Genomic DNA, 24,841 nt, shown 5'->3' with positions numbered 1-24,841 from the left:
ATACTGTGTTGATTAAAAGGTAATTAGTAGCTGCAGTAGCTTATAAGTTACCAAAACTGAAAACCAGTGAACTTAAAAAGTAAGCAGTTGCACTTCTCAGAAGGAATGCCAACTATTATTAAAAAGCTGGGAGAAAGGGGGGTTAAAAATGTACTTGTCTTTAAAAGTAGGACAAGCAAAACCTGCATTAGTAACAGACAGCTGACAAACATACCACCTGAAGGACAGGATTCATCAAACACTAAAACAAGTACACTCTGATAGGGGTAAACATTTTGAATCTCCATTTTAATGTATGAAATTATGAAGCACTCAGTTGGAACACACGGGGATCACAATTCACATACTCTAGCACATTAAATGTCCCTGGAATTAGCTAGGAATCTAGCTTAGGAACAAATAGTGTGTGCTTAGAATTACAGAATATCTATACTATCAAGCCTAATAACAGATTCTGCTTATATACTGCAGATACTAGATCTTAATGACTGCATGGCTTAGACCACAATTGGAATTATGAAGAAATGCCACCTGTAGCACAGGACGAGGAGAATGGAGGGCTACATAGAGCCATGCTTTTCTCTTAAGTCTCTTTCTGATATTAGCCATTCCTTTTATGTACGTGTACCAAAATTATGCAGTTTCTTTCATCCAGGAACCTAAAAATATTTCACATCTAAAAGAATTAGGTGCAATAGTGCTTCCTGGCTTAAGGCTAGCCTCAGTAAAGTACTTACATGCCTCATTTGTAAGCACTTCACCAGACAGGAGTGTAGAGGCTACACCTGGGCCAGGACACAGACATGTTTACTGTGATCCTTGATATGTTTTGGCCCACATCAGTTAGCACTCTCCTACACAGCTCCTGCACATAGCTGAGGTGACAGCATTGGCCAAAGACCGTTCCCAGCCAAACTTATCTGTATGCATGAGAATAAAGTCATGCCCGATTCTGTCCCATTTTATTTATTGTATAGTACCGTATTCTCAGGTAATGTGGTTTATCCAATAACCGTTCAATGGAACACAAAAACAGTGCAGAGACCAGAAAACAGAAAGAAAGTACTTCCCATGCTAGAGACCAGGCTACTTTTTGTGCTCTATCTCCCCACAAGAATAAGTCTCAAACTCACTTTGTCATCATATCAGCACTTCAACAGGAGTGAGACAAAAATGAGAGAGGGAAATTCCCCATCAAGAAAGACTGTAAACTCAGGCCCTCCATTTTCTGTGAGAAAGTCCTTTGTAGCAGGTAGAGCAACAGCATTGCTGCTGTAGTCACGATAATTTAAGGATACACACAAAGTCTGAAGGAAAAGTCAGTATCTTTTTAAGGCTAACTGATGCAGTGAGACAAAAACAAGCTTTCTTCAGTTCTGGAGATTTGTTGGCAGGCACGACGAGCATTGGTGCTCCTACTGATGCTTTCCAACGGGCTATGACAGGGTACACAAGGCTGTCAGAGCATCTGTCAGGGACAGGGCTACGAAGTGGAACAGACCAACCCCCAGTCTGCATTCGTTCACACTGTCCAAATGATTACGTATCATAATCTCTAATCACCTTCAGGCCAGTGATGAGCATACATTAAGCCCACTTATGCAGACTATAATAAGTATGACTACACATCTGCAAGATTATACAAAACACAGGGATTGATGTATGGCAAGGCTCCACATCAAGGCTCAAACGTCCTTCTCACAGTTGTAAGGGTATTTTTCTCTTTTTACATTTTTGAAGTAATGCTAATGTAAAGAAAATTACTTAACATCAGGGCATGCTATCGTAACAAAAGTGGTGATCTTAAACCTAAGGAAGTGCTGTCCTCTCCACAACATTCCCTACAGACTACCTAGAGGCTGACATGGTATACTTCCAGATAGGTGAAACTGGTCAGTCTCAGAGCTGGGAAGGTGCATTGGCAAGGAAGGAAAGTCTCCCAGTGCTCAGCATTACCCAGGAAAACTCTGCATCTGGCAGCAGGACCCTGGGGAACACACCTGAACTCACTAGGGCCACTGGGCAGCTTGTCACTCAGCCATGGCTATGTTGTTTTGTACAGTTTGCTCTTGTCACTTGGATCTGAGTGGGCATTTAGAGAAGCAGAACTGTCACATTAAAAAGGAGGAGGGGAAAAAAAAAAAAAAAAAAGAAAAGAAAAAAAAAAAAGAATTTAGGCAGCCTGCAAGATTTTGCACAATCTCAACATGGGTTTTCAGGAAAAGCATTTTTCCATTTTTCAATTTTATATTCCTACAGTTCTTTTAAATTCATTACTGGATTTAGAGCTTGGGCTCTATTTTTTGCTATGAACAATAACTTATTTCTTAACCAGTCTCTCTCACAACTGTATCTTTTGTAAACTGCAGTCACCCTTGTTGCTAGTAATATGTATTTTGGGGGAATGATTTAAATGACAAAATGCTTACTTGTAACAACAAAAGAAATGATACAATATAAGCTGAGTTTTAATAACTGAAAAGATCTTTAATTAAAATTGCTTTCCATTCAGGAGCTAGAGTTTTATTTAACCAGCTGCCCTATGAAAGTTATTACCTAGAGTTTTCATTTTCCCAGTACAGAGCTGCAGAAAATATTTTATTCTGGTGAATGAAGGGATGTACAACAGCAAGGACAAAGCTCACTTAAACTAACAATGGAGCCATGGCAAAAGTCATAACCTTCTGCTGTCTTAGGGGAAGCACACTTTCTGAATATAATCTCCCTGATTATGCCTAGTATGCAAAACGCAGTTTTATATCTGCAGCTCAAATAGATTTCAGTATTACCACTGAATACTAATCACTGATGCAAAAAACGTACAGCTCCCTCAAGGCATTTCAAAAATCTTGATTATTTAATCAGTGCTCTTGATTTATAAGGCGAGCTGGTTGATGACTACCAAAATGTGACACATTGGACACTATCCAGATGGAATGCCAGTTTTCATTTGAGGTTAAAGAGGTAAAACTCTACAAGAGAGGTTTTCCAGTATCCTGAACTAGAGGTAGAGTTATATCAGATGATAAATAAAACCTGGCAGTTTGGTTTGCACATAATATTAAAACAGAAACTTCACTGAACTGTCAGTTGTAAAATGAAGTAATTAACTTTCTTTCTGATTATAGCTTTATTCTCTATTTCTACTATGTACTTTTTATTTATTTCATGTCTTCTACCCTAATGTCCCCTTGTCTTTTTAAACTGCATTTCTCTACTTTTTACAAATACATAAGCAGTGAGTGCTGCCTTTTCGTAAGCACAGATTTTCCAAACAGCTGGATGCAAGATGTGAAGAGTTCAGTGTCTTTCCCCCACAACTATATAGATATATGCACTTAAAATAATTTGATATCTACATTTCTCTATATTAATATGTGCTTAGTTATATGAAAAACATTTTAATCCCTGCTTTAAAATGCAATAGAACTCTCAAAAATTCTTTATGATACAGACATCTGCGTTACTTTCATTCCTGAATAGGTTTTACTACATGAATTGCTTGGGCTTTGACAGTTCTATCTCCATCTTTAATTGTCAACAGTGACATTGCTACAGAAGGCTACTGTATAAAATTTCCAACTGTTTTCCTGTTAAGACTTCAAAGAGAGGAAACTACTTCAAAATGAGATAGCGAGGAATTAAATTCATATTTAGGCACCTAATTCTAGGTGCCTGACCCCTAGAAGTTATTTAGCAATCTGATTTTTTTATGTACATGCCATGTACAGTTATACTGAGGCATAAGATTTTAACTGAAAATATTGCCCTTATTAGAAGCACTGACTGTCACTTACACATTCAAACCCAAATTACAACCACAGAGAATTGTTTCTGAGCCACATCGGTTCCTTGCACGTGTGCTGCAGGAGGGTCAGCTGGTGCTCTGCCCAGCCTGTGCTGCTGTCTTCATTGATACTTGTCTGAGCTACCAGTAGGAAGGGTAATGCATCACCGAGAGTTCCCCCAGCTCTGTGGCAAGAGCTCAGCCTGCTATTTGGGCAGAACTGAACACTTCCAATACAAACAGCCTGCGAACACACAAGCAACCTGAAGGATAAGAGGCACCCTATAAGGCTGGCTTGGAGGTTAAAAGCAGCCCCACACCCCAATGCTATCATCTCAAGCCTTCTAAAACCAAAATCACTACAATTGTAATTCAGACATAGGAACTTGATGCAAAGTTTAATTATAAATAAGCATTAAAAGTATCCAAAGCTGCCATACCGACACCTTGTACGTCTGGCCAAGGTAACAGCCGTGACATTAACCACCCTGTGCAATGGGAAAAAGCTTTCCTGGGAGACAGGGAAGAACTGGCGGGCACACTTGGGCCCGCTCCCTTGAAAAGGGGCCCTGCAGGAGCGCAGGTGAGTGCAGGACTTGGCCTTGCATGGGGGTAACGCTGCCCATGCAATCCCTGTGCCCTTGGTCCCCATCTCTCCCCTGTGAGTTGCTGTCACATCATGTTTCCCTGTATCTGTACAGCAGGTGATCCAACTTGCAATGAAGTCTGCAGCACTTGGACCAAGCTCTTGAGGTGTGTCAAGGAGTGGGAGGCAGTGATACAGAGACACAAAGCTAAACTCAATGCTTGCTTGCTTGGGTATGAGCAGCAGCACTGGCTAAACAACTTGCTGAGTGCAGCATAGCTATTTGCTTTCAAATTATCTTGTGTCAGACTTCGTTTTTGTGATCTTAGTTCACTACCTGTCTGACTAATACTCATAAAACATTTTTTTTCTTTCCTCGTTATAAAACGTTTGCTAGGAATCTCAACGCTTTGTATGGCAATGGTGCAGCAAAAGCACCCCCAGAGAAACATGTGGTAGCTAGAGCCCATGAGTGCCCTTCCCACCAGATAGCTCTGTCAATGTCAGCAGGGTGCCAGGCAGGCAGAACCCCACGTGCCAAACTGTTCCCCAGTTTGTAGCAAGCGACACCTCTACAGAGCCCTTGCATCTAGGTTTTGGCAAAATTGCAGATATGTATTCTGTTATGAAGCCAAACCATTTTAATAACTACAAGAGTTCGCCTATAAAATCTGTGTTCTTTGGGACTGTGCCCTTGACAATTACATCCCTTTAACTTTATCTGTACATATGGATTTGTATCATCTGAAGCTCTTGAAGGAGTGTCGCACTTGACTGGACCTGTGAGTAAGGCAATCACGGGGCAGTCAAATAACTGTATTATTTCATTTTCTGTCAGGAAGCCAAAAGTTCTGTTTGAAACACAGATGGCTACTCCACTGTCATCTTCTAGCTCCTCGGCTGATCTCCTCACCATTTCAGCTTTGTTCTCCATAACAGTTGTCCCTGAAGAGTGAAGTTTTGAAGCCAGTTCTCTGGACACATCTGAACCGTTAAAGACTTCCAAAAAGGTAGGACCCTCCATTACACCTCTGCTATAAAGCCACCTCAATGGGCAGGAGTCACTGCTCCAGGTCAACCTCTCCACATCCTGATATAGACATATGTTGAGTAATCATATATTTAATCTTACCTATAGCTTTAATTCTACTTCCAACTTTGTTCCTATTTATATGTTTCAAACTTGAACTAACATTTACATTTATCCTTTTTAAAAAAAAAAAAATAATGAAAAGAAACTAAAATACTCTTGGTAAAGCATCTCAGAAGAAACATCTTGTGGATGGGTACATGGGGCTTGTGGTTAACAGAACACTGACTGCATAATAGGGAAGGACAAGAAAATTATCTGAATACTTTAATGCACTTGACACCAACTGCAAGATAGAGCTGTGTTAGGTCAGGAGAGAGAGCTAACATACTTTAGGCAAACATTTGGAAATGTCATTATTCTTAAATGCCATTACAAGCAATGACAATGCAAAAATCTATGTTCAAAACCGTGTATGTTTAAAGAACAACTTTTCTGTTTATTTGCTGCAAAACCTATACTGCTTTTATCAGAAGCGTATGGGATGCAGTAAACTACTATTTTTTCCAGTTGCAACTGGTGCAACTACAGCAGGAAACATCTTCCAGACTTTCCATTCTTCAGAGAGGCTAGGATTAAGTAAATTCAGCATTTCTGACTCTTCGAACAAAGACTGTTGAAGGTGAAAGCAATCTCCTAATACTGCCTTGCAAAATGGGCTTCACAAAAAATAATCTACAGCAACATCAACATGGATAGAAACTATACCTGAGACACGACATGAATGTAGGTTTATTTGTGAAAATAGTATAGAAATCCTGTTTTCAACAGATATGTTGACTCCAATCTGTCCTACACATGTGGCATATGTTATTTGAATACATGTAGCAGGAAAACACTCATTTCCAGAATTTGTATGTGTGCCATATGCCATTAAAAACAGAAAGTAGAACAAAAATTGATTTTCTAAGTGGGAATCCTGTTATTTTGTAGGATTACAAAAGGGCCATAACACTTCAATCACTGGAAATTCTCCTTTATATATATATATATATATATATGCATAATGCATATGTAGGGAGAGAAAATCTATCTGCTTCCAGAGTATTCTGGTTTGCAAGGAGAGAAAACTGAGAGACTTTATTCCTTCCATTTATACACAACTTTTTCAAAACTGATAACTCAATTCAAAGGCAAGAAACTTAATAGTACTTAACTATATGGCCGCTAACATGTCATGCTGATTGAATTCATATGATCTTATATACTTGGTCATCAAAAGGCCTTTATTGTTCTCAATTAAAATCACAGAGTCAATGCAACTTGCCTAGAAAATAAACTAAATTCATATACATTACCTCTGAGCAATGAGAAATAGCACTGATTGAATAGGGCTGTTTAAATCTCTGCAGTTGGCAGTGTTCATCAGCGAATTTGTTTACAAAGTGAAAAGAATGAGATACTGTCAAAGAATGAAAAATAAAAGCGAGATTTCTTGGGAAGGAGACATCCGTCTTTTTCTATTTGTAAATGCTGACGAGCAGGGTTTAAGGAGGGCTAATGTCATCCATTCATCTTAATTAAAGAGTTAATTGCTCGTGTATCCTGATTTGGTTAGCTGATCTTAGTAGCATGAAAAGTGTTTGCTTCCATGTATTTTATTGACCACTATAATGACATCATCAGTAAGACTCAGGATTTATTCATGCCTCAGCCCAAACTCATAACTTTAATAGCCTCCTACATGATAAAACTTTCAAGAGGGAAGCAGTCCTTCAGCATGGTGCAGAATACCGAGAGGTCTGTTCAGACCCTGTTCAGAAACTGTTAAAACGTCTCAGTTCAGCTGTCATTGAAGTATTACTTCAAAGTCTAGAGTCATGAAGATAAGTAAAAAGTAATTTTAAAGACTAGTTCTCAGCAAATGTATATATGGAAATAGCGTATAAAACATCTAAAAATCGCGTATCAAATATAAGCCAGAGACTTATTACTATTCAATTTTTCACATCTGTAGTCATGGTCAAGTAAGCACTGACACAAAAACAGACAGGCAAGGTTGACAGCATGTTCTATGGATTAAAGACCAAATTGGTTTAGTCATATGTCTTACAACACAAAGGGGGGAAACTCAGATCTAAAGCAAGACCAGTTAACTAACTAGGAGTCTGAGTTTTTTTCTGGACGATAACTTTTAACATTTATTGCAATTTTTGATGATATGTCTTAAAGATTTTTCACAAGAATGAAATTAAATTTTACACAAGAAGAAACAGAGCAGTACTACCAATTTTGATTATTCAGCACCACAGTACTTAAAAATGAAAAAAAAAAAGAACACATTACAAAACATAATACATGATACCCGCTTATCCCAGTAACGAGTCTTCAGAAGTGATCTATTTATGTTATGCTACTTCCATGGGATCAATTTCTGTTGTTAATAATGCACATCACTTACACAAAGGGTCAAACCAGCCTTCAGGATGCACCACACACCAAATGTAACTCATCCCAGCACAGTCTTGCATGCTGTGAGCACTAACTGCATTTGGTAACAGTCAGAGGCTAGCTGCTGTTCTGTGCTCTCCCATAATGTCTAGAAGGCACTAAGAATAATGTGATGGGGTGCTACAGCTCATCTAGTTTTACGAACTTCACGGCGGACTTCACTTTATAAGTGTTTTCCTTATTGAGTTTAAACTTCTCAGCTGACTGGTTCAGAGGCCAGTACCAGCTCCCTGTGCTTTATCTGCCAGACAGGAGATTCTTATTTTTAATACTAATAGGGTTTCCATGTTTTCTCAGGGAAAATAAATAAATAATTAAATAAATAAAATGTAATACAATTTAAACATAATAATCTCTGTATGATATGAATATTGCATCTCTCATGGAAAAACAGAAGGCAAGTCCAGGACATACAACAGGGTATGGTGTACTGGTCCCCAGCTCACCCCAGACCAAGGCAGCTTCAGAACCAGAACCAGTCTGCCTGTATCCTCTTAATGCTGCCTCCAAACTAACTAGCCCACTGAGAAGCAGTTTGTGCGAACACACACACAGGGCCATGCTTCTGCAGCTGCATTCCTCCTAGTTCTGTAGCACGATGCCACTTGGCTCAGAAACACACCTGCAGTCAGCTCGTACCTCTGTGTTATGCAGGAGTGTGCATATCACTATGCACACTCAGCACTAGAAATGGGGAGATGTGTTGGCTCTCACCCCCTGCCCTGCTGCGTAATCGTTACATCAGCTCACTCTGCCCCAGTTATTCCACAAATCACTTCCATTTCCTTTTAGAGATACCTTAAAATTCAGCCATGGAGAAGTGCTAACAGAGTTGATCAGTGCTACTAGTTCTGATTAGTTAGCTACTGGAAAAGGCAGCAGGACAAACACACAGGGTTTACAGTGAGTGAATCAGAACAATTCAGGTTGCACAGGACCTCCGGAGGTTATCTGTCCCAACCCTGAGCTCAATGCAGGAATTGCTCCAGATGTGACAAAGTCAAGGATGGAGACTCCACAGCCTCTCTGGACAACCTGCTCCAGGGCTAGACCATCCTCAGGCAAGGACCTTTTTTCTTTGTATTAAGGAACATCCATGGCTAAGGAGAGGAAGGCTGTATAGCAGAATTTCTCAGTGGTATTTAGATATTACTCATTATGTTCTTTCATAGCTCAACCCCAATTTATTTATTTATTTATTTATTTATTTATTTATTTATTTGGTTACAGATTGTTCCATTTGTTACTGAAGGTGTTTTACACCAAAATCAGGGCACAGTGGCCCTCAGTGCTGCACAGAGGCAGGCGCAGACCTGCTGGGACTCTCGCACTGTGTCGTGCTCACCAACAAGCTTTCCATTAGCTCAGAAATCTGCCCTGACTCCTCTGGCTGACAGCTGCAGCACAGTGTAGTAGCCAGGGAACTACTGAGACTGAGTTTGAGTCTTCAAACCATGCCAATGCCTGCTCTTTCAAGATCTTACAGCGACAGTGACCTTGGAAATAGTTTTAAGCAACCACAACTCTTTTATTAATCTTAAATCTCCCCTGTTATCTTCAGATTCTTTGTTCTCTCATGCCAATGCTTAAATTATAAAGTAAGTTCATAAAATAAACACTTAAGGGAAAAACTAAACATCTTCCTGGATACAGACTGTGGACTAGGAGCAATGACTGTCACTTTTGAAAGCTCCTTTACATAACATTAAAATAGAATGTGAATAAAAAGTAAAGCCTAGCATTTTGTTGTTGAATGGAAAATGCTAAAACAAAACCTCCAGTGGCTTGTAAAGTATTCAGTTCAGTCTTTAGCAATAACACCTTTTGATTTTTAAAGCTTCTATGCTATCTGAAAATAACCTAAAAAATAAAGTTTTAAACGTTTTTTTAACTAGTTAAAAACCACCTGCTGTAACATGAATAGAGAGAAGTTTATAAGCAAAACCTTATTTTAAGATAACAAATTTTTGAATTACTATACTATAATTTTTGTACACTGTATCAGGCAATGGCTAGTGCAACTTCTTATAACATTACTAGCTTACTAATAAACATGTGCATGAAGCAGAACGGCGCACACAAGTTATAATTCTTTGGCTGTGCCTAGTAACATAAACAAGTCTGATACCATCAGCTGAAGAATTGAGGAATTAAACCATTTGAAAGACTGATGTAAAGGATTGGACATGCTAAAGAGATGGTGAAAAGAGGCTGCTAAGAAATGGAATGACATGCAGAAGTGAAGCAACAGACCCACAATGATTTGTGAATGGAAATAAACATAACCATGAGAAAATGCTCCATCAACATAAGAGCCACAACAAAGCTGCGAATCTCAAGATAAGCAAAAATTGTTTTTGAAGAGAAAAAGAGCATGCTAGGTAGGACTTCAAAGACTAGAAAAGATCTAATAGACACAAATGAATAACAAAATAATAATAATAAAAAAAAGACATACCCAAAAAATCATACTAAGCACAAGATCAACTTACTGTATGTCCCTGGTACTATGTTAACCCTTTGGTGCCACCACAGTTGAATCAGCTTAGTAATAAAGACAATGAATGTTGCAATGCCACAACAGTCAGATGCCTTTAATCAGCTCTGCAGTTCCTCTGCTATGCCTGCCTCTTCAACCCTCCATCCTGTGTTTCGCCCCACTATATTTCTCTAACACCACACCTGTAGTTCAGTTCTTGGCTGGAAGGCACAACAGCCCAGCTCTTTATCATGCTGCTCCTGTGCCTACCCATAGAAAGCACAACTGCTTTTCCAGAAAGAAACCACACAAATCATTGTGCCCTGGGTGGAAAGCCCACTAGACATTGTATTTCCAGTCAGAGAGAACAGGAGACAATGGCATTCAAAATAGGGACATCAAATAGGCAATTAAATGTCATACCAGTCCTAGTGTAGAAAACACTGATGTTACAAGAAATACTGGTTTGCTACATTCAGAAACATCCACAAAAATATTTTTAACTAGATAAAAAGAAAACTGTCAGGTTACACAATGACTTCATATACAATACACTGCAGCATTCTTTAGCATTGGTTCTGAATCATTGACTCAAGCAGGATTTTTGTCACTGGCTTTAGCGGAACAGAAGTAGGTATTAATGGACTAAAAATTAGCTATTTTCCTCATATATATATATATATATTAATTTGAATCCAGAAAAGATATATAACATCATTCATCTACAGTAAAAAGGATGGTAGGCTGAAATGAATCTAAATTGTGCTGGGAAGCCTGTAAACTAAGTGGCTGCCACACAGAACCTAAGTCCAGTATTGTAATTTTAGTAAATTATCTAAGTCTAACACGTGTTCAATGCTGGATGAAAACAAAAATGAAATTTCCATGGAATTTACCTTCTATTATCTTTGTAGCTGTGTTTGGTTTGCTGTTTGTTTTTTTTGTTTATTTTGTTTTTCCAAAATTGCATCCTCACAGCTTACTCCATATCTAAGGACCTCTCTCCTGAGCTACCCATCAAGAACAGCAGGCTCCAGAAACTTTGGAAGAAAATCTTAGTAATGATACAGACACTTCTAAACACTTACCAGAGTCCCTTTTTCAACAATTTTGGTAGCCATTGAAAATGTGTGTATTGTTTTTGTTCAGTACATACATAGTATGGCATGAAAAGCAAACTATCTTTACAGCAAGGCCAGGCGAAGATTTGATTTAAGACGGTCATTTCCATGGAAAAGATCCTTTATATGCAATTACTAGTGACATTACAACTGTCTGCAGTTGACTTCAAGAGCTAGCTGTATTGTAGCAGACAATATTTGATAAGGTAGCTTGCAATCTCAAAAAAAGGACAAGAGAACAAAAACTGTCCTGTAAAAAAAATTGCTTCAGAACCACTGTGGTTTAAGCTGGCAGGCAGCTGAGCACCGCACAGCTGCTCACTCACCACCTTACCACCTGTGGGATGGGATAGAGAACTAGAAATAGATAAAATTTGCAGGTTGGGATAAAAAATAGTTGATTAGGACAGAAAAGGAAAGGATAATAATAACAATAAATATATAGAATAAGTATGTACAAAGTGAGTGATGCACAATGCAATTGCTCAATGCCCACTGACTGACACACAAACAGACCATAAGCAGTGGCCACCCCCCAGCCGTTACTGCCAACACGGCACCACATTGGCAAACCCTGAGGCCAGCCTGGGCCAGCTGCCCTGGTCCTGTCCCTACCCCACTCCTGGTTCACCCCCAGCCTCCTCGTTGGCAAGGCAGCACAAGGAGCTGCAATGTCCTCGCATAGCTTGGCAACAACTGAAACAACGGTGTGTTATCAGTATGATTCCCACCCTAAACCCAAGCCACTGTTCCTCTATCCCAGCCAAAAACAGAACAAAAATCTAGTAAATGAATCAGTTTCAGGTTGATATGATAAAAAATAAGATGTTTGAATTGAGTGCACTTGCTTTGTGGTTAATGGTAGATTTTAATACCTAGAGGTACCTGCAAGGCACTTAGCAATGTATTTGCCTAAATGTCATCCCATTGTACATACAGAATGGAAATAAATAGACAGATTGGTCTAGTGCATGTTGTTTGGATTTGGAAGAAGAATTTCAAAAATGTGAACCCTAACTGAGCCAATTCTTTATTATGTGCTGCTGCTAAGCTACGAAAGACTTCTGTTTTTCTTTTTTTCTGGTATGCTTTGAAGCTAGTGCCACCCATCTCTCAGAATTGACCCTTCCTAATCAAACCCATCATCATTTTGATGAATCCTAATAAAAACAAGACTCTAAAAATGTCTGTATTTGTGGCTGTAAGTGTTGAGACTGACTCAGGTAAAATTTTCTTCATCATTGGAGCCCAGATTGCTACATTTTATAATTTGCTCTACAGCAGCCATTTAATCTGATAATCCCTTTCTGTCCTGTCCTCTCAAATCTTACAGTCACATGAATGACTGTGAACAGAAACACAATGCCAGGCTGAGGTAAGGAGCTGACAAATAAACGCTGATGTCACCAGTACACAAGACTGAATATACGTTACCAGAGTATCTATCAAAACTGACATTTAATAGCTTAACTTCTATAGAAGGAAAACAATAAAGTTGACCCACACACACCTCACCCTTTGGGCATTCAGTCTTGCTTTTGCAGTGGATTAAAATCTTCTGGAAAGTAACCGTGTCTAAAGGTAGGGGGCATGGAGGGTGCTTTATCTACTTCAGCACATAGCCAAGATTTTATTTTTTCAAGTGTTTTTCTCCTTTTAACTATAACATATTAGCTGCTGGTGGCCCTTGGAAAGCTAGCAGATCATATGATGCTGGCTCTCCTTCTTTCCATCTGCTAGCCTACATCACAAGAAAACTAAAATATATACTAAAGATTACTTTTTTAATGAAACCAATTACTACAGATGCTGCGAGGTCCTCACATGAGCATAAAAGGCTTCACGTCAACATCTCTGTTAAAGAAAAGCTCATCTGGAAAGTTGGAAATCCCTGTCTTTTAGGGTCTTTCATTAGTAGCACACACTAAACAATGATCACTGCTGTACGATGAGAGACAAATTAATGAATCAAACATTACAGATTTCATCACATTGGTTCATTTGCATTTAAGCTGGTTTCCAGCTCTGTCATGCATTTGCTTTTAAACGAGCCCCTGTGGATAGTGCTGCAATGTTTGATTCATTAATTTGTTTCTCAGTGTACAGCAATGCTCACTGTTCAGTATATATGGTGAAATACTTCTAAAATACTTGTTCTTAACAACCTATCTTTTATTTTAACAAAGAAATAATAACTCTGAAGAAGGAAATGCTGGCCATTTTGCAGACATATCCCCTGCCAAATCTCCCAGTTGCTGCCCCAGCTCATCGTTATCCCACTGTGATATTATCTGGATTAAGTCTTCACAGCTTGCTTTCACATATTCTACAATTTCATAAAGCTTTGAGCCAGCTCTTTGGGTTAGTATCATGATGCCCAATTCAACTCCTGGGAAGTTAAAGGTGGCTTTAAGCCTTTACTCTCTGATCCTTGGATCAGTCCCAAAGAGTGACTTAGATCAGCCTCCCGGATGCTCGGTGACATTCTGCCACTGGTGTGCCTAGTACACCGTTTTCCTCCAAATTATAACAGAGTGGGTTGCTTGGCAAAGTCATCTCTGTGAGAGCTGCAAAACTTTGGAATTGGTTTTTGGTTCATAACAGCTTGAATTTGGTGACCTTACACTACGCTGAAATCACCATCTGTTTTAGAAGAAGAAAGAGAGATGTTCCATATCCATAGCCGGGCAGTGCATGGAGACAAACATTTTGGTAATTAGTTGGGTAGTTGAGTTATCAAGTTCCTATCTGAACCTAACATTTTTTAAGTTTATGTACTCAAATATAACACTAATTATGCATTACAGCGTTCTTGTAGAGGTCATTGTTTATACCTAATCCTAATAAAATAAATAAATGTAGCAAATTAAAAATTTGTTGAAGTTGTTTCAGGCACTACCAATTGAAAAGAATATACTTCTGTAGCTAGATCTTCCCCTTCCCCTCTTCTAACATTGTCATGACAGATTGCAGGGTTATAAAGGCAAGCCCACTTGACAAGAGGATACATTTGGACTATGGGATACAATGGAAATGAGGGACTAATTGAGCTTTTTTTTTTTTTTTTTAATCTCCTGAAGCAGGCAAGTTATTGTATGTTGAGAAGTGGAGTTATATTGCATCAGCACATTATATTGTGCAGCCATTTTCCTCCCACTTTACTCTTGTTTAAAAAAGAAAAAAAAGAACAAAAGAAAATATCAGCAATCTGCTACACATGTTCAACAGAAAAAATAAACTTAATTGACACCAAAGAAGAGAAAGCAAGCAAGACATAAAGGCAAAGTCTTAAAGCCATGTTTCAGAGCTCTTAAATGGATATTAACATCATTTATACGTTTGCCAACCCAAACCAATCAACAGATACAAATCTACACTAAAAACAAACAAGCAAACAAAAAACAACAAAGAAAAAAAATACACCAAGTGCTATCTACACAAACTCTACCATACAAGCAGAATAATATGCTATCAGGAGAGCTTAAGTGGGCTGTGTATGAAACGTTGCTCTCTACTGATTAACACACAAAGAGAAAAACAGTCTTCTGTTTCCATCACAGAAGAAAGCCCATGGGAAAGACTATCAATTTCCAGTGCCAGTGCAGAAAGGGGGCATAAGATTGTAGTGGACACCTATGCCCTTAGAAGAATAGCTTGGCACTTTTCCTAAAATGTGTATCTGGTATTTTCTGCAGCAGAAAACTATTTGATTTTTCTTTACAAAAAAAATAAATATCATATTTTATCATGCCCTTAGTTCTGGTCACGAGAAATTATGTAATGCTCATAGGGTGGGAAATTCTAAAAATGCTTTGGGAGGCTTGAATCATTTTCATGTTTATTATGAAAAAATGTACTTAGTTGAAAAACAAATAGTTTTTTTAAAGCAATGATCTCCACATTTTTTTTCCTTGAAAGATCGTATTTCACAAAGACAGATCAAATGATATCAGGGAAAGCTAGACTGTCTTCATATGAATGCAAGAATTATAAATATTCTTGTAGGAGCTTGCACAATCCAGTTACAAGACAATTTTATATTAAATGCCCAATTAGGTCACTCCTGCTCAAGGAAGAGATCATTTGCTTATACATGTTAAGTACACTGAATGAAATAAATATGACAACAAATACTCAAAAAGAGGAGCATCAAGATGAAAATATGGAACTCATTATCTTAGAAAACTAATGTCTTCTCACCAACTCTCACCATCAGACTCGCATGCAGCTAGAGCAGTAATGACAGTGCAAAAAAGAAATCTTTTCATGAACAGATGTGGGTGCTGTCCTACTACTGACTTAACCACAAGAAACTTTTTGGCTAGTTGCTTCTTTAACTCATAAAATACCTTCAGTGCACAGCATATCTTATGCTATTAAAATACCTGACTTCAAAACAAATAGCACATTATCCGATCTCACAGTATGTTGGTCTGCTTTCAGAAATCAACCATTTAAAAAGCCCCCAAGAACTCAAGCCACTCTTGCAATTCTATACCCCTGACAGGCAAAACAATGAACAAACAAAGCAGCAGTTCTAAACTGCAGAGTGTAAGGTTCATATTAAACACCAGGGGATTCATGTTATCTAAGATAAGGCATTTGGAAGCCAGGCACTTAGCCACCTACAGAAGGTGACTCTTCTCACTTTATGGTGGGTTTTACAACTCTAGTGACTCTATTCATTGAAATATGAGTCCAGAAGACTAGTTCTGACTTGACACCTGCATTTTAGATGGCAAAGTTTGATGAAATTAGCTTCAACCTAATCAAATCATAAAAAGCTTAGTTAAGTACAACAGATTGCTTACAGTGTCTAAGATTTTCCATCATTCTTACTTCTTAACAAACACAGCAGACTAATCTGTCAGGAATATTGAGGTGGAGTTTTATGATAGAAGATACTGGGAAAGTTAGCCATCATTCTGGTTAACTCTTCCTCTGCTCTATCCAATATTTAGAAACTCCATTTTATTTATTCATTAAAGAAAATTGATTCAACAGAAACATCAATGTACAAATGAGCTCAAAACGTGAGAATGAAAAATTCCTCCCTTACTTCTCACTGATATCCTTTCCATAAAAAAAAAAATAATAAAAAATAAATAAAAACTCACATATCAATTAAACTCACCTGAAAATAAATAAAAACTCACATATCAATTAAACTCACCTGTTAATTAAAAGCTTGTCTGGAAAAAAAATTGCTAGTTGGAAGCTAAAGAAAGTATAAGAAGTATCTGAATGTCAAAGCTTTGAATTTTAATTACTTACTCCCAGGTTCGTTTGTGATCCCTCAGGTGTTGGCTGGGCAACAGCAAAGAACTGGAAAAAATAAACAAAATTATTTTGTAATTCCTGCTGTGGGGAACAAAATGCATTGAGAAGGCTTCCAATTTTCTCTTCTTATTTTGTTTAGAATTATTCTTTACTAACTTATTTATAAGAAAGTATCTACACACAAAGAAAAAAGATTCTGGAAGATTACAGGCAACTACAGTGGATAATTGTTCTACAAATTTGATATATATTTTTTTAATAATATAAGAGTTCCTATTGTGTTTCTCTCACAGTGGAGAATATCACTATAATTATAAAAGGGAGAATAATGTATAACAATTGGCATAAGGTCTAAAGTTTTTATCAGATCACCAATCACATGTATATATTAAATTTGATGTACTGTTTATTGTATATGCACTTCAATAAAAAAGACATTAAATCTAACAAAAATCCTGGAACTCGGAATTTGATTCTTTCTCTCTAGCTACTATATAATAGCTGGATTTTTGACCACCTTCCTTCTTTTCTAGATTTTCTTCTTTTTTTAGATGCATGATATTTTTTATTAACAGAGGATACTTCACCTTAAGAAAGGGAGTCTGGAAATGAAATATAGAGACAGTAAATGGTTTTGCTGGCTCTCTGAAAGACAATCAACTTCACCTCCTCAAACCCCTTGATATTTTAACAACCTGAAATTTTGAAACTGTCCTTTTCTTAAAGATAAACATCTGGGATTCTGATTTAGACCAGTCATTTTTACGATGTAAAAATTCATTTGTGACATTTCACAGATGATCTAAGTGGTTTCTTAAGGTTTCTGATGAGTCTGTGTGTGTGAAAAACTGGGCCATCCAAATCAGAAGAGTTGCACATTCAGTGCTCTAAGAACTGGAATTAATACTTTCTTTTTTTTTCATGACATACACATAGCATATGTACACCTGTTTTAAGCAGCCCAATTGTCAATAAAGTACTTTGCAAATTAACTTGCATGCAAGCAGATGACAATATGCAACTGAAGTAACTGTGTTCATACAATGCAACCTTCTTCCTCACCTGATTTCAGAATGAGTCTCAAATTGCACTTAACTCTTCAAAAGAAATATAAATGACAAACAGTTCATTTACTATGGATATAAACCACATTCAAATATACAGAGTGCAATACTATGCAGAAACTGAACATGTAAGAATGTGGTTGTTCATTTCTGATACAGGTTATAAAACAGTTAAAGAAGCAAATGATTCTTTAAACTGCATTTAAGGACCTAGTAATGTGAAATTAGATCCCACTCGTATTAAGCTCATGGTAAAGTCTTCTCATCAGATGACCAAGACTTTATGAACTGTAACAGCACAAGTCATTTCTGGCTATTACGCTCATCTTAGGGCTACTGTTTGAGCAATATACATTCGGTTATGTATTTAAATAGAGGCTTCTTCTTAATCGCATTCCACTAATAACTCTGAATTTTCTGAAATTCAGTATTTTTAGAAAATAAAATATTGAAGTACATTAGGAGTGGGTGAAGAATAAGCCAAAATAAATTTTGTCAGAGTTAAAAAAACAAGCACAAAACAAACAAACAACGCAAGCAGGCTTGTATCATCCATTTTGTTTCCAAGCTGAATGTCTTTCAAATGTAGACAATATCTTGTTTACTGCAGTCATTGATGTTGGAATTCAGCGACCTGGGAGACAGGCCTTGTAAGCAGAATCTTGTTTATAATGGAGAATGCATTGCACCAGGAGTAGCCATGATGCATTCAAATACCCAGGCTACAATTACTAAGACATCTTATGAATCTGTAATTCATAAGGGGATGCTTTATGAAAATTCAAGACATCAGCAGGTCCTATGTAGGTTACTCGTAAATATGACTTTAAAAATTAATACATATTCTTTCTAGAAGATTGAGAATCTCTGAAAAAAAGATGGTGACATACAGCTTAACTTCAACATTAATTGCCGAGGAGAATCTTCTCTGAAAAAGGTTGGTGGCATACAGCTTAACTGCAACTGAGGAAATAACTGAGGAAATACTTAACTGAGGAAATATTTGTAGGTAACAAAGTGTAATTTCAAATGTTTTTATTTAAAATTATATTCAAATGACAATTAAATTTACTATTGTTATTTATAAAATGCCTTCCTTTTCCAGCATGGAATGGGCCCACTCCAAAGTGATGTAAATAACTTCTACAATATTTTACACCCAAGTAAAGCATCTTTTCCAGTGACAACAGAATGGACTGCAGGCACAACAGTATTACAACTAATTACAACTTAATCTAAGATAACAAAGGGGGAAGGATAAAATGGATTATCCAAAAGGGTGGATAACATCCATCATATATGGGATTCCCATCTATTTCATTCATGAGAAATTATATTCAAAAACATGACATGAAAACATATCAGAGAAAAAAGTTTCCAAAATTACTGAATGCAGACAAGCTGAGGTCCCTGAGCATGCCCCAGAACAAAGTGTGCATTGTGAAGCTCATCCTAAATTTGACTTTTGAAGCTATAACAGCATCTGTCAAGCCACATCAGGAATGTCTACATTTCGCTTTGCCTAATCTGCCAACTGTATAATCTTTCCTTCTAAAAACATCAACTGCTGATTGTGGGTATACTGGTCTGAGAAAAAGAAAAATGTTCCTGACATTAACAGTCACTGAAGAAGTCACAGAGACTCACAAGTGTTTTTTTTATTACCAATTATAATAGCCACTGGACTCTTTTATTTCCTTTTATTTTACTGATCCTCTAGAAATGAGAGTGGAGGATAGAAATTCTATTATTTTTTTTTTCTAATCACTAATTTTTGTCTATATCTAAAGTACGAGGAAACTTTATGCATTCTTTTATGTTTATGACTGAACAACTAAATTAGGAGGAACAAACAGTGGGAAAATACATTGCAAGTTTTCTAAATGTTTTGCATTCTGCAGAGTCTTTAATAAAAACACCAGCTGGAAATAATGGTAAGTTCCTAGGAGAAATGGTAAATGCTAAAGAAAAGATCATTCTCAGTTTAATATTCATGACTTTTTTCTTCTTTCACCCTAGTTACCTTTTTTTCCCCCCTTTTTCTGTATATAAATTCTGGAATTATTCTCCTCTTCATATATATATTCTATTCTTAAAATTCAAATGTGCTTAAACAACAGAAAAAAACCTTAACATTCCATTTCCAGCAACCATTTGTCAGTACACTAGCTCAGTTCCAAATTGCTCTGAAAGTGTTATTTAAAAAGCAATAAGAAGTTCTTATTCATGCGGTCATGCTTTTTTGTTATTCTTACTTGTTGGCATCCAACACGAATTCCAATATTTTCTGCATATTACTGTTAATTTGTGCTTCATGGGGAGTGGCCATTCCTTTCCTTTATGGCAGCAATCAATGAGTACTTCTCAACAGTTATGAGACAGAATCCCATTTTAAAATGGCAAATCATATTAAGTTTCTATATGATCCTTGATCCTTTGCCAGCACGTCTGATCCATTTCCAGAGTACACGAGTCAGGCTATGTGCCTTAGTTAATAAGTAAACAGTTCCTGTAAAACTTCTTTCTTCTCCTACCATCTTAACCTTCCATGTTGTTTGAAGAAATCCAAGTTATATTTCAAACAGGATCTCTTCTCTTCTTGTTCCCTTTCTTTTCTTTTTCTTTAAGAGGAGATTAGTAGTGTCTTAGGTCTGAAACTTCATAAATGAAGCAAATCCCCTTTTGCTAGTGAAGCTTTTGGCAAGGCATTTTTCTGTGTTTTGTACAGTATGTTACCATCATGATCAGCACAGATTTTGTAAGTCCCACCAGCATGGTCCCTTAACAAGTGAGAAATTTCACTTTCCAAATTTTCTTAAAATGAGAAAAGGATAATATGTGTGAGTTAGAATGGAAATCATTCTCTCACTGTTGAGCACTTTTCTGGGTCTAATCTTGGCAAATATGAAGAAATATACCTGCCGTTATGATTAGTAATACAGGCATGCATCAACTGAGACAGGAACTATAGCTCTCAAGCCTATTTCAAGTTTCTACTAAACTTCTTAAGTGCTCAAATTAGCAAATTTTAGCCATTGCCGCTTCAGTCTGCATTTTACATGACTGCAGCAAGCAGTTACTGATTGATTCTCTGATCAATTAGAACCCGATTTTGGACTTACTGCTATATTTAACAGTACAATTATTTTAGACATAAATTTCTGCTTTGCTTTCTACATGATCTTTTTTATTTCTGAATTTCTGTCTGGTGCTGAAGAGGGGAGTACAGAGCAAGACTCTTCCTTGGGACAGATCTACCTGCGCTGAGCTTAGTGGTGGTGCAGCACAGGAGAACACAGCTAATATGCAATAGTTTCAGCCACTCATATTTCACATCTAGAAGAGTGTGGGATGGGATCAAAAAGCTGCATTCTCCAGCCCTGTGCAAGACAACTCTTAACTACATATTGCTGCTTTTTCAATCCTGCCGATGCAGGGGAAAAAACAAAATCAGACTGTAAGCCCACACTGTAAGCTTGTTTGCAAAATATTTCATTCAGATGAATGCTTCTAAGATTAGAGGTTGGGTCATGATTTTTCCTACTGGCATCACAGCCTTTGAGCAATTTGTAAGTGTCCAATTTATATCAAAATATTATGGTGATGACTTTTGCTTATTTTTATTTTTGTAAATGAGTATGAAATACTTCGTCAGTATAAAATAAAGCGCAGATCAATAGATCAGAGAAGGATCTGAGCAGAGCAACAATCATGCTATAAATTTCAGAGCTGAGCAATTTCCAGACAAATAAAATAAAGCTGCAATGGGCAAGCAGTTTCAGACTCTAAGCATCAGACCACTGCTGTGTGACTGTGTTATAATCCCAAGGTCACTTAGGCGGAAAGCAGGTGGACAGCACTTGGCAAGGCAGTACTGCAGCTATGCCTTTACATACAGGCACTCCCCAGGAGGACAGAGTGTAGCGCTTCAGGGCGACTTCCCCTGCCCTGTGCCCCTTCACAGGCTGGGGAGTTCAGGTCAGGAACTCTTACTCCACAACAAAATGCAGAGGGTCTGGTTTTGTTTCTAGCTTTGTCTTTCAAGTAGAGAAAGAGGAAAATAGATGCAGCTTTCAAATCTTGCAATTTGTTAGAGCCTAAGGTTTCACATCCTTCCAAGGGAACACCACAAAGGTCTAAGAACTGACTGGTTTGCCTTCAGATACAGATACTGAAACAAGCTGGGTCTTAAGAACCTGTGAGCAAATGTGGTTCTCAACCTTTCAATCTGAGTACTGCGCAACAGGATGAAAGCAAACTTTTTTAAGGCAGGAAAGCCAGATATTTTAACAATACTGGTTTGCTATTTTCACTCCAAATCTGCTTCTTTTTCATGGTAACATTCATAATAGAATTCTGTATCTGATCTACAAGTTGAGATTGACATACAAAGCCCTGTTCACCTCAGATATGTTTGCAGTTTCTGTATTATCTCATTTGCCTAGAGGCTGACCAGTCTAGCCTCCTGTTCTGCCGTTCAGACCAGTCATGCAGGTGATGTCAAATCAAATAGCCCATTTCAGTGGGATCCCAAATGTTCTACTACTGTGTCACTCTCTGGAATCTGAAATATTATTCAGCATTTTACGAACAGAATAAAATATATTCATTTAAAATTCTATTAACCAACTGAAAAATGAATATGAGTAACAAAACTGTATGTTTGGGGATTTTTAATAAATGTTTAAGAAGAGGGTTCAATGGAGATTCAATGCTCAAGAGTTTTCCTCCTGACATTTCCATCCAGACATTTGAAAACGGTCAATATCTCACTTAATGAGAATATTTGAAAGTCTGTCCATTTCTCTCAGTATGTAAAAGGAGAAGAAAGTTTTTGAAAAAACTATGCTATCTCTAACCTCAACGTTCCAGTGTCTTTGGTTAACAATAATTAGGTGCAAAACTTCAGATCTGATAACTGAACACTTCTCATAAGCCTTAAATTCATAAACAGAGTAACATCTCCTCCTTGATGTATTTAGTATATTCTACGTGAAACACTACTATAATTTCGCCTGATCTGTAGTGTCTTTCATGATGCACACACAAGTGTTTTAAGCCCCTGCTCCTGTACAGGGTAACCGGAGTTTTTTGACATTTAAAATATCTAGCGGCATGACAAGAATTTCTATTTGCATATACATAACTTGTGCCAAGGAAACTAGAAGAGTGACAAACCATCAACAACAAGCTGCAGCATTGCCTGTGGCTTTCACATGAAGCCTGACTTCATACAAAAAACATTACATTGTAGAGAAAAAGTAGCTTGACCGCCAAAGCCCTTATTTATACACACTTCTCTTCTGAAAAAGGAAACATATCATTTAAAAATTATTGTGGAAGAGAAAACTGCTTTATGTATTTATTTATTTATTCAAAATCTTTTTGTATTGGTAATCCATTCAGGGAAAAAAGTTTCCTTTTTGATACGCTACTTGACATAAACATCTATGTGAGGATTTTTCTTCCCCTCCATCTCTGACTATCAGCAGTTTTATCTCCCAAGGCTAAACTGGGCTGTATGATGTTTGTGAAAGGTTTGGTATAGCTTACTACTGCATCCCACTGGTGCATCTTCCTTCCCTCAACTGAAGAAACAGCTGTACTGTGCAACTAAACCTATAGCTAGTGAGGCTTATTGTCACAGAGAAGTAAAACATGATCTTGTTTTCATGTGACCGATAGTGCATATATTCCTTAGAATCTCAGCCGAGTCCAAAGGGACATTTCACGCAGCTGAAACAAGCAACTCATGCAAACCATCTGCAGCTTAACCACATGACAGACCCAGTGGTGATTTCATAGTTGCCAGTAAAACAAACTCAGATTCTTCCCAGAGAGACAAATGCTACTGCAAAACAAAGCAGAATATTTCACAGCTTAGCATATGAGTCTTATGATAGCTGACCAAGAGAAAAGGAGAATAAAATAACAAAGAAACTAAGACTAAAACAAACAGGCAAACAAACAAAATACCTAAAGCTAGAAACTGATGCACAAAGTAAAAACACCTCAGCTGCATAACATGCTGCTTTGTCTCCAGCTAGTAGAGTTTTGTATTGCAGGAGACAGGGCAGTAAGTGTACAAATACCAAATACAATATTACATACTTTCAACTAAGAAATCTGTGCAATCCAATATAATCACAGAATGTGGAAATTCCTTTGCTGAATATTTTTTAATTTTATTTTTTTAATTGTCTATTGGGCAATCCCCTGGTATCCCAGGGAATAATGAACATGCAAGAGTCAACACAGTGGCTGCACCATGGACACTGCTCAACTCAGAGCTTTGTGTCACACCCTTCACCCAAATCCCACATTGTAAATGAAGAGTAGAGATATATATATAGGAGACAAAAGAGTGGTACTCCCTATCTCTTCCTGAAGTGTACGTTTTGAAAGGATGGATGTTAACTAGTGAGAAAGGAGAGCTATATCAATGCACTTTGGTGGGTCACAGCACTTCTCTGCAGCTTTTTCAACAAATGTCTTTTACATATTTATCAATCAATCATCTCTAAGTTGAATAAACAAAATTTTATGGTTACTAGTAACACAGTCACATTTCAAGTGATTTCTGCAATTACATAAGCAGCTAATAGCTCTACACTGAATTTCAATACACAAAAAAATGGTCAGACTACACAGAAGACTGAATCATTTAGGCTCTTTTTTTCTACATCGATACTTCTCACAGGGATAAACAAAATGCAATTTAAGACGAATACTTTGTTTACAACGCTGAACTGCTGGCCATTTTGTCACATCAACTGTGTGTTGGACACAACCTGATACTATGCACCACAAGATTACTTAGTCTAAAAGAAAGAAAACATGCCCAAATAGTGTTGCCACTTCAGAGCCTCATGTCTTCTACAAACTTGTTGTTAACCCCTTTGCTAGAAATAACTACCTAGAAGAGGTTTTAAGATGTATTTTCTCTGTCTGTAACTTCTTCTCAGGTTCCAAACATACTTCTT

General features: G+C 37.4%; 1 protein-coding gene across 1 annotated transcript in view; it reads right to left on the bottom strand.

Moving 5' to 3' along the window:
• TENM2 (teneurin transmembrane protein 2) overlaps window positions 1-24,841 on the bottom strand; it is a 782,568-nt gene that overhangs the window by 701,460 nt on the left and 56,267 nt on the right. Inside the window, exon 2 of the mRNA XM_082771651.1 lies at window positions 16,789-16,839. The gene's annotated coding sequence lies outside the window, so the exon portion shown is untranslated. The remainder of the gene's footprint in view (window positions 1-16,788; window positions 16,840-24,841) is intronic.

This window comes from Aythya marila, assembly GCF_965140915.1.
Source record: "Aythya marila genome assembly, chromosome: 14".
Taxonomy (NCBI): Eukaryota; Metazoa; Chordata; class Aves; order Anseriformes; family Anatidae; genus Aythya; species Aythya marila.
The sequence above is the reverse complement of the archived record's forward strand: the minus strand, read 5'-3'. Positions and strand labels throughout refer to the sequence as shown.